The sequence below is a fragment of the Rhinopithecus roxellana genome, chromosome 19 (genome assembly GCF_007565055.1).
Source record: "Rhinopithecus roxellana isolate Shanxi Qingling chromosome 19, ASM756505v1, whole genome shotgun sequence".
Taxonomy (NCBI): Eukaryota; Metazoa; Chordata; class Mammalia; order Primates; family Cercopithecidae; genus Rhinopithecus; species Rhinopithecus roxellana.
Window position 1 is genome coordinate 68474284 of NC_044567.1, and position 15170 is coordinate 68489453.

Below are 15170 nucleotides of genomic sequence, written 5' to 3' on the forward strand. Positions count from 1 at the left end.
TGATTCTTTTACAGGCAAAAACTGCTTTAGTGAGTCAGAACATCTTTTGGTTTTCCGCTTTTATCTGCTTGCCCTTTGTAGTTGAACTGGGCATGCAGTCTGTTGTATGTTGGGATCAGGGCTAACAGCCTGGTGGGAAATGGGTGTGAATGGTGACACCACAGCTTCCTGGTTAGCCTGGTTTTGAGATCCTGGAATCCACACGAGGGCTGGGGCTGTCTGGGGAGATCTCTGGAAACCATCTCTAGCTCTCTATTCCTGACACTGCTAGGTGAGAGGGAGGTAATTATATACGCTTTATGGAAATTATTATGGGTCTGTCTGCTCCTCTCCCCCAACATCCTGTCAAAAAGTGACCCTGTAGAGTATAATCACGATGATTTCACTTGAGTTCATATTGTCATGTTATAATTTCTTATGTTATAAAGAAGATCTTTGAATTTGAAAACTGGAACAAAATGAAAATATTTGCCCAAGATAGTATTAAGAAAATTAGTGACACAGCCAGGTTAAACACTTTTAATTTCTTAGTCTAGTTTGCATTGTAGAGGAGGCTTCTACATTTAAGCAGTTGTTGTTACCAGCTACTTGTTGCTGTGGAGAGACTGCATAGTAGCAGTATACATAGTTCTTTTCTTTGAATTCCTTTAGGGTCCGAAGGTAAAGTACACCTGAATTTTACCCCACAATAACGTACTTATTGGGCAGGTCATGTAACCTTCAGAATAGTGACCCTTAATCTATTCTAAGTTTCAGGCTCCTCTGAGAGTCTGACCTCAGAAAAGGTACCTCAGAAAAGGTACATTATACTCAGATGTACAGAATTTTCACACAATGTCATAGGTTTTATGACTTCCTAATGACCAGTTATGGCTCCTTCAGCAATCCATGGCTTTCAAGTTGAGAATCTATGTTCTGTAGCAAGAATATGAGCGTCATCTCTCTTTCCTTTCCTCCTCCCTCATACTTTCCCTCCTTTCCTCTGAATCCCTTCCTTGAAACTCCCACTCCCTCAATCCGTTAAAAAAAAGAATATGAGCGTCAATCATACGATTTGGAAGTTTTGCCCCCATTGTTTAGGAAATTAAATCTTTTTTTTTTTTTAATAGGCCAGTAGTCCTCAAGACTTAAGGATGTTTTATGAAAAAAACAGGAGCTTAATGCCTAGGTATGTGTTTAGATTACACTGGGTTTTACTATTTGTGAACACAGTGTTGTTTATTTGAACTGTTTGTGTTTTATGTATTCTCATTTTTGAATTCTTTTTCAGTTGATAATGTGAAAGCATTTGTTATAGCAAATTGGAAAATTGCTGGCACATCATAGGTGTCTGTGTAGTACTGTACTCTTTTCTTTCTTTTTTAAAATGTAAATTTGAAAGAAAAAGATATAGAAGTTACATGTGTTCCTTGTGGGGAGGGTAATATGGACAGAATAGATACGCAGAAAGTAGAAAGTGAATTCCCCACAGCTTTGCTCTCTTCTTTAGGGGTAACAAGAGTTTGCTGTGTCTCTTTCCACATAGTTTTTGTGGGAGTTCTTTATACATGTTTGAGTGCTTGTTTTCCTTTTGTTTTCTCTTGAGCTTGTATCTTGAGATGAGTGCTTGTTTATGTATGTATTTATATACACACATAGTTTAAGACAAATTACATCATATTTTGTGAGTTGTTTGCAGTGTCCTTTTGTTTTTTACTTTGTAGTACATCACAGATGATGTTCCTCAACAGGATGTGGAAAGCCACTGTATGCTTTTTTATTTTGAGACAGAGTCTTGCTCTGTCACCCCGGCTGGAGTGCAGTGGCACGATCTAGGCTCACTGCAACCTCCGCCTCCCTAGTTCAAGCAATTCTCCTGCCTCAGCCTCCCTAGTAGCTGGGACTGTAGGTGCCCACCACCACACCTGGCTAATTTTTGTATTTTTTTTTTTTTATTAGTAGAGACGGGGTTTCACCATGTTGGCCAGGCTGGTCTTGAACTCCTGACCTCAAGTGATCCTCCCACCTTGGCCTCCTAAAGTGCTGGGATTATAGGTGTGAGCCACCATACCTGGCCAACTGTATGCTTTTTTTTGTTGTTTTTTAATGATTAATAGACTATTTAGGCAGGAGTACACATAGTCATCGACAGACTTAACATGAGAGATTAAATGTCTGACCCAATTTTCCTCCCCGGATGAGCTTTTCTTTCCTGTCCCTGTCAGTTTTGAAAACATGATAGCAGAAGAAGAGGGGTCCAAGTCCACACAGAGCTCCCAAGAGTGAGTTTTTAGGAGTGGGTCTGAAATTAGGGTAGGTATTTGCTGATCTTGCATAGGTCCAACGAATCAAGGCAGGATCTTCGATGAGCCCTCTGCAGTTGGGGTGGTTGTACTGAAGCAGGTACTCTCGTTTCAGCCGGACTCTTATGGCCAATGGCTCAACTTGCGCCCGTCGGGTTTCTGGAGATATGTCGTATTTGGCTGGGTCGAGGGCTGGGGGCAGAGTGGCCAGGCGCGATGGAGTATACTTTGGGAACGATATCTTGGTGACCCAGGGCACAGCTGCACCTGCCACTGTATGCTTTTAAATGCCACAGAGAGTCCCATAGATGTACATTATTTTATTTAATCAGATCCCTGTTTTCATTTTTTGGTCACTACAAACAGGCTCTAGTGAAGTGTGTATGTATATATGTTTGTGTGTGTGTGTGTATGTGTGTGTGTGTGTACACCTTTGTGTGCATTTTGTTAGTTTGGACTCCTAGAAATGGAATTGTCAGACCAAAAGATACACTTTCCAAATAGGCTATCCCAGTGAATACAGCAAGATAGAAGACTGCCCCTTTTCCCTCATTTTTACCAACACAGAATGTTAGTGGATTTGATGCTGCACAAATGCATAAGGACCACTTAGCTATTAATTTAATTTGGATTGTTCTCTTCATTAGTGAGTTTGGCTCCTTTGTATTTAATATCTTTTTCTTTTTCTTTTTCTTTTTCTTTTTTTTTTTTTTTTGAGATAGAGTCTTGTTCTATTGCCAGGCTGGAGTGCAATGGCATGATCTTGGCTCCCTGCAACGTCCACCTCCCGATTTCAAGCCATTTTCCTGCCTCAACCTCCCAGGTAGCTGGGACTACAGGCAGGCTACCACGCCCGGCTGATTTTTGTATTTTTAGTGGAGACAGGATTTCACCATGTTGTTCAGGCTGGTCTTGAACTCCTGACCTCAAGTGATCCACCCACCTTGGCCTCCCAAAGTGCTAGGATTACAGGCATAAGACACCGTGCCCAGCCTGTTTAATATATTTTTGTAATTCTTATTCTTTGAATTGTGTACTTCTATTACTTCACTCATTTTCCTATTGCTTGTTGTTTTCATATTGGATGTTAGGAAGTTGTGTTAGTTCTGACTTGTGTTTAAGTGCTGCCCTTTTCCAGATGGAAATGGAGGTGGCTATTTTGTAATAGAGAACATTATAGCAACTATTAGTGCAAGATTGAAGTCATGGTAAAACTCCACATTGGGCTTGTGAGGTGCCTTACTCCTGCAGATACTCAGATAACAACAAGCACAGTACAGGAATCTTCTCAATTTGATGCTATTTCTCAAAGGCAGTTTAGTGCTTTTTTTTCCTTCTTTAGATGACTCTTACATGGTCTTCTTGGTATAAATGTATTGGTATTTGTGAAACCACATATATGTTTTAGTTTACTATATGGAAGGCAAAAATTAATGTTGTTTATATATATAAACTTATCACTTAGGTGGTTGTGTTTTTCCTTTCCCCCAGTATTCCCAGAGAAACATCACCTTATTTGGCTAATCTCCTTTTGGGTTTGTTTCAGAGAAACCAAAAAGATAGAATGGACTTTGGTAAGAAATAGTTTCAACTTTTGCATGCTTTCTGACTTCATTGTTTTATGTGCTGAAAGATTTAAAAAATAGAGATTTCAGAAGAAAATTGAAGTCAGTTTCGCTTTTCTTTTTGTTTATTTTCTTCACCAGTTTTGTAAATATTTATTGAGTGCTTATTACTATGTTCTAGGTACGGGAGATAGAGTAATAAAATCACTCTCCTCATGTAGCATATATTCTAGTGGTAGAGAGAGACAAGAAACAAATTAAAAACCATAGTTAGATATTATATTAGAAGTTGCTAAGTATTGTGGGAATAAAGAAGTGGGGGTGGAGTGGGGGTGGGGATTGAAATTTTAAATAAGATAGTCAGTGAAGACCTTATTGAGAAAGTGACATTTGAACAAAGACTTGACTTGAAATGAGAGTGAGCCATGGGATATCTGTGGGAAGAGCTTTTTAAGCAGAGTGAACAGCCAATACAAATGCTTAGGGCTGGGAACATGCCTGTAAGCTTGAGGAACAACTAGAAAGCCAGTTGAAGACTTGGGTTTTTCCACAAAGTGTGATGGGAGCCATTAGAGAGTTTTGAGTGGAGGAAAAGTGATCTGACTAATGTTTTTAGAAAGGATCAAGCTGGCTGCTGCTTGAGAATAGACTGTGTGCATATAAGGGGAAGAGCAGAAGCTGGGAGACTAATCAGGAGACTCTTGTCGTTACCCAGGTGAGAGATGAGTGTAGCTTCGACTAGGATAATAGCAGTGGAGGTGGTAAGAAGTCTTTCTGGAGGTAGAGGCTACGGCATTCACTGAAGGATTGAATCTGAGGGTGTGAGAGAGAAGACTCAAGGATGACTCCAAAGTTTTTGGCCTGATCAGCTGAAAGGATGTTGTCAGTTACAGTGATGGGAAAGACTGTGTGGATAGAACAGGCAATGGGGACAAGATGAGTTTCTGTTGGATATGTTACATTTAAGATAACCATTGGATGTCTAAGGGTGGATGTCAGAAGTGCACTTGAATTTCAGAAAAGTCTAGACTGGGGGCAGATTGGGGAGTTGTCAGCCTGTGGTTCATATTTATTTATTTAATTAAAAAAAATTTTTTTTGAGACAGGATTTTAATCTGTCACCCAGGCTGGAGTGCAGTGGTATGATCATGGCTCACTGCAGCCTCGACTTCCCCAGGCTCAGGTGATCCTCCAACCTCAGCCTCCCCAGTACCTGGGACTACAGGTGTACAACACCACCCCTGGCTAATTTTTGTATTTTTTTGTAGAGACAGGGTTTCGTTATGTTGTCCAGGCTGGTCTCAAACTCCTGGGCTCAAGCGATCTACCCACCTTGGCCTGCCAAAATGCTGAGATTACAGATGTGAGCCAACATGCCCAGCAATATTTATTAAATAGATTATTTTCTTTTTTTTCCCCCTTTTATTTGAGAAAAGGCCTCACTGTATTACCCAGGCTGGACCGGGAATGCAGTGGTGTGATCGTAGCTCACTGCAACCTTGAACTCCTGGGTGCAAGTGATTCTCCCACCTCAGCTTCCTTAATAGCTGGGACTACAAGCCTGCATGACCACAGTCGGCTAATTTTTTGTTTTGTTAATTTAATTAATTAATTTATTTGTTTTGAGACGGTGTCTCACTCAGTCGCCTAGGCTGGAGTGCAGTGGCGCGATCTCAGCTCACTGCAAGCTCTGCCTCCCGGGTTCACGCCATTCTCCTGCCTCAGCCTCCTGAGTAGCGGGGACTACAGGCGCCCGCCACTATGCCTAGCTAATTGTTTTGTATTTTTAGTAGAGACAGGGTTTCACCGTGTTAGCCAGGATGGTCTGGATCTCCTGACCTCGTGATCCGCCCGTCTCAGCCTCCTAAAGTGCTGGAATTACAGGTGTCAGCCACTGCACCCGGCTTTGTTTTGTTTTTGAGACAGAGTGTCGCTCTGTCACCCAGGCTGGAGTGCAGTGGCACGATCTTGGCTCACTGCAACTTCCGCCTCTTGGGTTCAGGCAGTTCTCCGCCTCAGCGTCCCGAGTAGCTGGGATTACAGGCACCCGCCACCACGCCCAGCTAATTTTTTATATTTTTAGTAGTGACAGGGTTTTTCACCATCTTGGCCAGGCTGGTGTTGAACTCCTGACCTTGTGATCTGCCCACCTCAGCCTCCCAAAGTGCTGGGATTGCAGGCGTGAGCCACCATGCCCGGCCTGTTTTGTTTGGTTTTTGAGACGAAGTTTTGCTCTTGTTGCCCAGGCTGGAGTACAGTGGCACGATCTTGACTCACTGCAACTTCCACCTCCCAGGTTCAAGCGATTCTCCTGCCTTAGCCTCCCAAGTAGCTGGGATTACAAGTGCCTGCCACCATGCCCTGCTAATTTTGTTTGCTTGTTTGTTCTTTTGAGACGGAGTCTCGCTCTGTCGTCCAGGCTGGAGTGCAGTGACGCGATCTCTGCTCACTGCAACCTCTGTCTCCTGGGTTCAAGCGATTCTCCTGCCTTAGCCTCCTGAGTAGCTGGGATTACAGGAGCATGCCACTATACCCAGCTAATTTTTGTAGTTTTAGTAGAGACGGGGTTTCACCATGTTGGCCAGGCTGGTCTCGAACTCCTGACCTCATGATCCGGCCTGTCTCAGCCTCCCAAAGTGCTAAGATTACAGGCGTGAACCACCACGCCTGGCCTAATTTTTGTATTTTTTTTTTTAGTAGAGATGGGGTTTTGCCATGTTGTTTAGGCGTGTCTCGAACTCCCGGCCTCAGGGGATCCACCTGCCTTGGCCTCCCAAAGTGCTGAGATTGCAGGGGTGAGTCACCGGACCCAGCCCAGTCGGCTAATTTTTTTACCCTTTTGTAGGGATAGGGTCTCACAATATTGTCAGCGCTATTCTCGAACTCCTGGCTCCAAGCAATCTTCTTGCCTCGGCCTCCCAAAGTGCTAGGATTACAGGTATGAGCCATTGTGCCTAGATTATTTTCTAGTGTACCATGTAAATTCTTTCATTGAGTCTTCTGGCTTTTTTGTGCTATTTGTTATTTTTTTTAATGATTGATCTAGGGATTACAGTATGCATCTTAATTTATCACAATCTACTTTATATAAATACTAGTTGAGGCGGGGCGTGGTGGCTCACATTTGTAATCCCACCACTTTGGGAGGCTGAGGTGGGCGGATCATGAGGTCAGGAGATCAAGACCATCCTGACTAATGTGGTGAAACCCCATCTTTACTACAAGTACCAAAAAAATTAGCCGGGCATGGTGGCAGGTACCTGTAGTCCCAGCTACTCAGGAGGCTGAGGCGGGAGAATGGCATGAACCCAGGAGGCGGAACTTGCAGTGAGCCAAGATCTCGCCACTGTACTCCTCCAGCCTGGTTGACAGAGCGAGACTCTGTCTCCAAAAAAAAACAAAAACAAAAGCAAAACAGAAAACTAGTTGAATTCCATTAAAATATAGAAGCTTTGTTCCGTTAATATGGCTTCATTTGCTCTTCCCTTTGTGCTGTTATTGTCTCACATATTATGTCTATGTTGTAATCTCAGCAGTGCAGTGTTACAACTATTGCTTTATACAGTCTTACCTCTTTTAAAGAAGTGAGGAGAAGAAAGGTGAAAAACATGTATAGTATCTTTTTGTGTGTTTCTCTTTTTTTTTTCTGAGACAGAGTCTTACTCTGCATCCAGGCCTAAGTAGAGTGGTACAAACATGCCTCACTGCAGCCTTGACCTCTTGGGCTCAAGTGATCCTCCTGCCTGAAACTTCTATGTAGCTGGGACTACAAGTACACAGCACCATGCCCAGCTAATTTTTAAATTTTTTGTAGAGAAGTTTTTGCCATATTGCCCAGGCTGGTCACCAACTCCTGGGTTCAAGCAAACATCCTGCCTCGGCCTCCCAGAGTGCTGGGATTACAGGTGTGAGCCATCATGCCCCGCCTTAGAGTACTATTTTAGCCTATACATTTATCATTTCTGGCACTCTTCATTTATTCTTATGGACTCAAGTTACTGTTTGGTGTCTTTTTTTTTTCTTTTTGTATTTTTTTGTATCTCTTTTTTGTTTGGTGTCATTTTTTTTTAGCTCATATAATTCCATTCCTTTCCTCTTTTGTGTTGTCATATATATTAATTTTTGTATGTTACAAACAAAACCCAGTAGTACAATTTTATAATTATTTTATACAGTTGTCCTTTAAATTGGTTAAGAGAAAAATACATAATGTACTCTTCTATAATTATCTGCATAATTACCAATGCTCTTTATACAGATTCTCAGAATCTTCATTTATCTGGGAATGTCATTATTTCCCTTTATTTGCCTTCACTTTGGAAAAGTGTTTTTTTGGTAGATACTGAATTCTTGATTGTTAGGATTTTCTCCAGCCAGTACTTTGACTATGTCATCTTACTGCTTTCTGGCCTCCATTGTTTCTGATGAGAAGTCACCTGTTAATCTTACTAGTTTCCCTAGTGGGTGATGAGTCATTTTTCTCTTAGTGCTTTTGAGATTTTTCTCTGTCTTAGATTTTCAACAATTTTAACTGTGATCTGTCTGGATGTGTATCTCTGTGTTTATCCTGCTTGGAGTTTATTGATCTTTTTTGATATATAAATAAATGTTTTTCACCAAATTTGGGGAGTTGTCAACCATCATTTCTTAAAATATTCATTCTGTCCCTTTCTCTTTCTCTTCTCTGAGACTCCCATTATGTGCACTTAATGGTCTATGCTTGATAATATCCCACATCTGAGTCTGTTCATTTTTCCATATTGTTTTTTCCTTAGAGTTTTTCAGATTGGAAATATCTATTGATCTGTTCTCAGGTTTGCTGATTATTTTATTCAGTTATTGTACTTTTTAACTCCAGAATTTCCATTTGGTTCTTTTTTATAATTTCCGTCTTTTTCTTGATATTCTCTATTTGATGAGTCACTGTCTCCTGCCTCAGTCTCCTGCATAGGTGGGACTACAGGCACCCTCCACCATGCCCAGCTAATTTTTCGTATTTTTAGTAGAGTCGGGGTTTCACCGTGTGGGCCAGGCTGGTCTCGAACTCCTGGGCTCACATGATCCACCCACCTCGGCCTCCTAAAGTGCTGGGATTACAAGCGTGAGCCACTGTACCCGGCTGGCTTTCTCTACTTTTAAAAATGTATTTATAATAATTGCTTCAGGCCAGGTGCGGTGGCTCAAGCCTGTAATCCCAGCACTTTGGGAGGCCGAGACAGGCGGATCCCGAGGTCAGGAGATCGAGACCATCCTGGCTAACACGGTGAAACCCCCTCTCTACTAAAAAATACAAAAAACTAGCCGGGCGAGGTGGCGGGCACCTGTAGTCCCAGCTACTCGGGAGGCTGAGGCAGGAGAATGGTGTAAACCCGGGAGGCGGAGCTTGTAGTGAGCTGAGATCCGGCCACTACACTCCAGCCCAGGTGACAGAGCGAGACTCCATCTCAAAAAAAAATAAAAATAAATAAAATAACTGCTTTAAAGTCTTTGCTAAGTCCAACATTTGGCCTCTCACGACAGTTTCTGTTGATTGCTTCATACCCCTGTGTATGGGTCATACTTCTTTGTTGCTTTGCATGCCTTGCAGTTTTTTGCCGAAAATCAAACATTTTGTACAATACAAATAGCAACTTGAGATTTGCACCCTCCCCCTCTCCCAATTGGGGATTGTTCTTTTTTTTTTTTTTTTTTTTTTTTTTGAGACAAAGTCTTACTGTGTTGCCCAGGCTGGAGTGCAAGGACACGACTCAGCTCACTGCAACCTCCACCTCCCAAGTTCAAACGATTCTCCTGCCTCAGCCTCCCAAGTAGCTGGGATTACAGGTGCACACCACTACGCCTGGCGAATTTTTGTATTTTTAGTAGAGATGGGTTTCACCATGTTGGCCAGGTTAGTCATGAACTCCTGACCTTAAGTGATCTGCCTGCCTTGGCCTCCCAAAGTGCTAGGATCACAGGCATGAGCCACGATGCCTCGTCGGATTGTTCTATTTGTTTAGTAATTTGCCTGGACCAAATCCGTGGAATATTGTTTTCCTTGCAGTTTTTTAACATTGATTTATCTCCAAAGTTGTTTTTGTATTTTTTTCAGTTAAAAAAATTGTAAAGCCCAGTGTCCTAGGGATCACCCCTGTGTCTACAATTTTTAGTGGTCAGCCAGTGATTGGTCAAAGGTGGTGCTTCGAGACAGTAAGTTACCATCCTTTGTCCATTGATCTCTGTGTGACTTGGGGAATGCATTAAAAGTTCAAGCACAGCTGGGCATGGTGGCTCACATGTGTAATCCCAACAGTTTGGGAGGCTGAGGTGGGCAGATCACTTGAACTCAGGCGTTTGAGACCAGCCTGGACAACATGGTGAAACCCTACTACTAAAAATAAAAAAATTAGCTGGTGTTGTGGTGTGGGCCTGTAGTCCCAACTACTCAGGAGGCTGAGCTGGGAGGATTGCTTAAGCCTTGGAGGTCAAGGCTACAGTGAGCTGTGATCATGCCAGCGTCCCCAGCCTTGATGACAGAGTGAGACCCTTTCTAAAAAGAGGGGAAAAAAAGAAAATGTTTTATTTATCTTGACTCCAATCTTTATTATTGCTTTCCTTCTACTAGTTTTGGACTTAGTTTGCTGTTTTTCTAGTTCCATAAGCATGCAATTAGCTTATTGATTAGATGTTTCTTTTTTTTTTTTTTGAGACGGAGTTTTGCTCTGTCACCCAGGCTGGAGTGCAGTGGCGCCATCTCAGCTCACTGCAACCTCCATCCAGCTTCTGGGTTCAAGCGATACTCCTGCCTCAGCCTCCAGAGTAGCTGGGACTGCAGGCTCACGTCACCATGCCTGGCTAATATTTTGTACTTTTAGTGGAGACAGGGTTTCATCATGTTAGCTAGGCTGGTCTCAAGCTCCTGATCTCAGGTGATCCACCCGCCTCAGCCTCCTAAAATACTGGGATTACAAGTGTGAGCCAGCATGCCTGGCCTATTTCTTCTTTTTTTTGAGATAGAGTCTTGCTCTGTCACCCAGGCTGGAGTGCAGCAGCACAATCTGGGCTCACTACAACCCCCGCCGCCTGGGCTAAAGCAATTCTTCTGCCTCAGCCTCCGGAGCAGCTGAGATTACAGGTGCCCGCCACCACACCTGGCTAATTTTTTTGTATTTTTAGTAGAGACGGGCTTTCACCATGTTGGCCAGGCTGGTCTTGAACTCCCGACCTCAAGTTATCTGCCCGCCTTGGCCTCCCAAAGTGCTGGGAGTGTAGGTGTGGGGCACTGCATGTGGCCCCATTTCTTCTTTTTTAAAGGAGGTGTTTACAGGTATATTTTTCCCTCTTACTACTGCTTTTGCTACATCCCGGAAGTTTTAGTATGTTGAGTTTTCATTTTCATTTGTCTCAAGATATTTTCTCATTTCCCTTGATGACTTCTTTGACTCAATGGTTGCTTCAGAGTTAGTATTATTTGGCTCTGTGTCCCACCCAGATCTCATCTTGAGTTGTAATCCCCATGTGTCTGGGGAGGGGCGTGGTGGGAGGTGAGTGAATCAAAGGGGCAGATTTCCTCCATGCTGTTCTCGCGATAGTGAGTTCTCACAAGATCTAATGGTTTGAAAGTGTGGTACATCTCCTTCCTGCTCTGCAATGGTAAGACATGCTTGCTTCCCCTTCGCCTTCTGCCATGGTTGTAAGTTTTTGAAACCTCCCCAGCCATGGAGAACTAAATTAAACCTCTTTTCTTCATAAACTGGCCAGTCTCAGGTTGTTTTTTTGTTTCGTTTTGTTTTTTTTAGGGACAGAGTCTTGCTCTGTCACCCAGGCTGGAGTGCAGTGGAGCAATCTTGGCTCACTGCAACCTCCACTTCCTCGGTTCAAGCGATTCTCCTGCCTCAGGCTCCTGAGGAGCTGGAATTACAGCTGCGTGCTGCCACGCCTGGCTAATTTTTGTATTTTTAGTAGAGACCGAGTTTCACCATGTTGTCCAGCTGGTCTTGAACTTCTGTTCTCAAGTGATCAGCCTGCCCGGGCCTCCCAAAGTGCTGGGATTATAGGCATGAGCCATTGCTCCCGGCCTCAAGTAGTTCTTTATAGTGTGTGAAAACAGACTAAAACAAGAGTGTTTTGTTTAATTTCTACATATTGTGGGTTTTCCCGTTATTTCCTCTGTTATTGATTTCTAGTTTCTTTTTTTTTTTTAAACAGAATCTCGAAAGGACAGGAATGAACCACTGTGCCCAGCCCTCGATACCTACTTTTATTCCATTGTGATTGGAAAAGATAATCAATCACCATGATTACAGTCTTTTGAAATTTATAGGCCAGGCATGGTGGCTCATATCTGTAACCTTAGTGCTTTGAGAGGCTGAGGAAGGAGGACTGCGTGAGGCCAGGAGTTTAAGATTAGCCAGGGCAACATAGTGAGAACCTGTCTCTACAAAAAATTTTAAAAATTAGCTGGGTGTAGTGGTGTGCACCTTTAGTTCCAGCTTCTTGGGAGCCTGAGGTAAGAGGGATTGCTTCAGCCCAGGAGTTTGATGCTGCAATGAGCTAATTGCACCCCTGCATTCCAGCCTGAAAAACAGAGCGCGACATTGTCTCTGATTAAAAAAAAATTTTATTAAGACTTGTTTTGTGGCCTAAGGTATGGTCTGTTTTGGAGAATGTCTCACATGCACTTGAGAAAAATATATGCTCTGCTCTCGGAGACTAGAGTACTTTGTGTGTGTCTGTTAGGTCCAGTTAGTTTATAGCATTGTTAAGTGCCTCCATTTCCTTATTGATGCTGTATCTGGCTATCCTATGCATTACTGAAGGTGGGATATTGAAGTTTCAACTATTGCTGTACAGATCTCCTTGTCACTTCAGTTGTCAATGTTTGCTTCATGTATTTTGGGGCTCTGATGTTTATAAATCTTAAATTTGCTTGGTTAATTGACCCTTCTATCATTATTTAATGTCTTTTTTTTTTTTTTTTTTTTTTGGACACGGAGTCTCTGTCGCCCAGACTGGAGTGCAGTGATGTGATCTCGGCTCACTGCAACAACCTCCACCTCCCAGGTTCAAGCAAGTCTCCTGCCTCAGCCTCCCGAGTAGCTGGGACTACAGGTGCCTGCCACCATGCCCAGCTAATTTTTGTATTTTTAGTAGAGATGGGTTTTCACCATGTTGGTCAGGCTGGTCTTGAACTCCTGACCTTGTGATCTGCCCTCCTCAGCCTCCCAAAGTGCTGGGATTACAGGCATGAGCTACCGCGCCCAGCCCTTTTTTTTTTTTTTTCCTTGAGACAGGGTCTTATTCTGTCACCTAGGCTGGAGCACAGTGGTGCATTTCAGTCCTGAAATGTCAGCACACACAAAACACATTTCAAAAAGTATATAAACATTTTCCTCATGAAACTAGAACTTATTTTAAGAGAACCCAAGAATGCCCCCAAGAAGCACAACCTGGTGGCAGAATTCACCACGTGTGCTGAGCAGCCCAGACATCCTGCCCTGAGCAGTTGCCATGACCATGATCTCAGGCAGCTCAGATGTAACACAGGTTCATTCTACAAATCCCTACTCCACTAGGGAACAAAACATTAGGTTCAAAGTAGAAAAAAGAATGGCCAGGTGCAGTGGCTCACACCTGCAATCCCAGTACTTTGGGAGGCTGAGGTGGCAGGATCACCTGAGCCCAGGAGTTTGAGACCAGCCTGAGCAACATAGTGAGAACCCCATCTCCACAAACAAACAAACAAAAAAAAATCCCAAAAAATTAGTTGGGCATGGTGGCACACTCCTGTAGTCCCAGCTACTCAGGAGGCTGAGGCTGGAGGATCACTTGAGCCCAGAAGGTCGAGGCTGTAGTGAGCCCTGATGGCACCACTGCACTCCAGCTTGGATGACAGACTGAGACCCTACCCCCATCCCCAAAAAGCAAAAGAAAGTGAGGCTGTTAGAGTTGCAAGTCACTCCCTAGAGAGACATGGGATCACATGGTGGGAGGGGAGGCAGAGGCTGCAGAACTCTACAGATAGCTGATGGGACTGTTGATGTGTGCAAGTGTCCATAGAAATGGCAGCGTCGTCACTGTCACCCTCTGCATCAACTGATTGTTACTTTACTAATAACAAAATGGCTAAGGTAAATACGGCAAAAACGATTACAGTTCCAACAGAAACATAGGCCATGGCTAAAACAGGGCTGAATCAGTCGCCCTGTGTACATACAACTTTTAGAAATTTGGCTTGGGCTGGTGCAGTGGCTCATGCCTGTAATCCCAGCACTTTGGGAGGCCAAGGCAGGTGGATCACTCAAGGTCAGGAGTTCCAGACCAGCCTGGCCAACATGGTGAAACCCCATCTCTACCAAAAATACAAAAATTAGCCAGGCATGGTAGTGCACGCCTGTAGTCTCAGCTACTTGGGAGGCTAAGGCAGGAGAATCGCTTGAACCAGGGAGGCGGAGGGCGCGGTGAGCCGAGATCGTGCCACTGTACTCCAGCCTGGGTGACAGAGCGAGTCTCTGTCTCAAAAAAATAAAATTAAAAAACAATTTGGCTTGATGCCTGGCCAAAGTCAGCTGAGGCACAAGCTAGTTCATGAGGCCTGGGGTCGGGCTTTTGTTCCTTCAGTTCGTGACCTCTGGCAAACCTCTGACCAGCAGCTTCCCTTTCCTCACTTACAAAGTAACAGGTGCTGCAGTAGAGCCAAAACCCCACCCAACCTGAGTCTGCTAATGATGGGATAAGGGCTTAAACCTATGTTGAAAACCTCCATGACAGCCTAATGAAATGAGGCAGGACAAAGAAGCAAAGCTGGAGCTTCCTGGGAATCTCTGGAGACCTGACTGGCCAGGCTGAGGACAGCTTTCGACTGGACTGCTGACAAACCTGCAAGGAAGTTTCCGATCTCAAATGTCCACCGCTCAATGCACACCATGAACATACTGGGAATAACCAGGCAGATGTAGGAGCCCCACTCCTGGAAGCACTCCCTTGTCCAACCTAGGGAACAGGAAAGAAAACAGGCGTTTGCTTTTCAACAGTCTCTGGCACCCAGCAATTCTGTTTCACATACCCATACCCGCAGATGGCCAGAGACTAGGTGCAACCTCAGTTCTCCAGCAAAGTATAAAGATGCCAAACGGGTTGAGATGGCAGGCCCTAAGCTGGCAAGACTCAGTAGATGCCCTTTCACCCACACATTCTACTCCTGGGTATAAAAATCCCAGAGGGATTTTTGTAGACCTCTGTAAAAAGACATGTAGAAAGCCAGGTGCGGTGGCTCATGCCTGTAATCCCAGCACTTTGGGAGGCCAAGGTGGGTGGATCACGAGGTCAGGAGTTCAAGACCAGC

General features: G+C 43.8%; 1 pseudogene; it reads right to left on the minus strand.

Annotated features, from left to right (window-relative positions):
• Positions 1 to 2133: 2133 nt before the first annotated feature.
• On the minus strand, positions 2134 to 14895 carry LOC115894946 (annotated as a pseudogene).
• Between the last annotated feature and the right edge of the window lie 275 nt (positions 14896 to 15170).